Source organism: Rattus rattus, chromosome 1 (genome assembly GCF_011064425.1).
Source record: "Rattus rattus isolate New Zealand chromosome 1, Rrattus_CSIRO_v1, whole genome shotgun sequence".
Taxonomy (NCBI): Eukaryota; Metazoa; Chordata; class Mammalia; order Rodentia; family Muridae; genus Rattus; species Rattus rattus.
In genome coordinates this window covers 191,270,133-191,271,522 of record NC_046154.1, presented here as the reverse complement: position 1 = coordinate 191,271,522, position 1,390 = coordinate 191,270,133, and the positions used below count along the sequence as shown (strand labels likewise).

General features: G+C 42.5%; 1 non-coding gene across 1 annotated transcript; it reads left to right on the top strand.

Moving 5' to 3' along the window:
• Positions 1-875: 875 nt before the first annotated feature.
• On the top strand, positions 876-1,019 carry LOC116890508. The gene has a single exon (XR_004386692.1). It is a non-coding gene; the product is annotated as a small nucleolar RNA SNORA48 (small nucleolar RNA).
• Positions 1,020-1,390: the final 371 nt, after the last annotated feature.

Below are 1,390 nucleotides of genomic sequence, written 5' to 3'. Positions count from 1 at the left end.
TATTTATTTATTTATTTATTTATTTATTTATTTTATTTATTATTTTATTTTATTTTTTATTAACCATTCCATTCATTTACATGTCAAATGATATCCTATTTCCCGTTTACACCTTCACTAAACCCCCATCCCACATCTGCCCTTCCCCATCTCCGTTGCCCTTATGAGAGTATTCCCCCACCCACACTCTCCCACCCCACCAATCTAGCATCCCCCTGCACTGGAGCATCAAGCCTCCCCAGGACCAACGGCCATTCCTGTCAGGCAAGGTCATCCTCTGCTACATATGTATCTGGAGCCATGAGTCCCTCCAGGCACGCTTCTTGGTTGGTGCTCTAGTCTCTGCGAGAGCTGGGGGGTCAGGCCAGCCTATTTTGTTCTTCCAAAGGGGTTGCAATCCCACTTCTCTCCTCCAGTCCTTCTGACAGCTCCCCAACCAGGTTCCCTGAGCTCAGTCTCTTGGTTGTCTCCAAGCATCCACATCTACTTTGGTCAGTTGCTGGCCGGACTTCCTCAGAAACACACTAGGTTTCTGTCAGCAAGCACCTCTTGACCATAGCTACAGTGTCCGCCTTGGTGTCTGCAGACATGATGGATCGCCAGGTGGGGCAGTCCCTGGTTGGCCTTTCATTCAGTCTCTGTTCCATTTTCTGTCCCGGTTCTTCCTTATACAGGAACATTTCTGGGTTAAAAACATGGAGATCAATGGGTGTCCCCATACCCTGACCAGGGGCTGTTCCTATCTACTGGAGGTGTTCTCAACAGGTTCTATCTGTTGAATTTACAAATGAATTCTACCGGGAAAAAAATTACAGTACCTAAAGTGAAGTTTTAGGTACCACACACTTTTTCTGCTTATGAAAATGCCTATTTTACCCCCCTAGCAATGGGCAGAGAGGCACCGTGTTGGTGGTAGAGTTCTTATATCAGTCAGGGGCAGAGCAGATGCAGTCCTTTGTTCATCCTAGTCCTTGATCCTAGCTTAGTGGCCAAAGCTGCTTCATGCCTAGGACTCATTAAAAAAAAGAAGAAAGGAAAGTATCTATTTTATAAATGCTCTTTGATTTTGAGATTTCAAAATAAGATATAGAAAGATTTTAGCCCTCACAATAGAGAAAGAAGTCTTGGAATTTTAAGTATACTAAGCAGAATAGTATTTTGGTTTGGAAATAAAATGGAGAATATGGGAACAAAGAGAAGCCCCTACATTCTCATTTATACGGCTTTCCCTGGTTTGTTCCTGGAATAACTTATTTCATAATTAGTCCTCTTTTCCTATTTATTTACCTTTTATTTACCTCTGTGAAGTCCTAGTGTACATACTTATGCTTCTTTCCTAGTCATGTCATGTATATGTTGGCTATCATTTTCTTTTTTCCACTACTGAGTG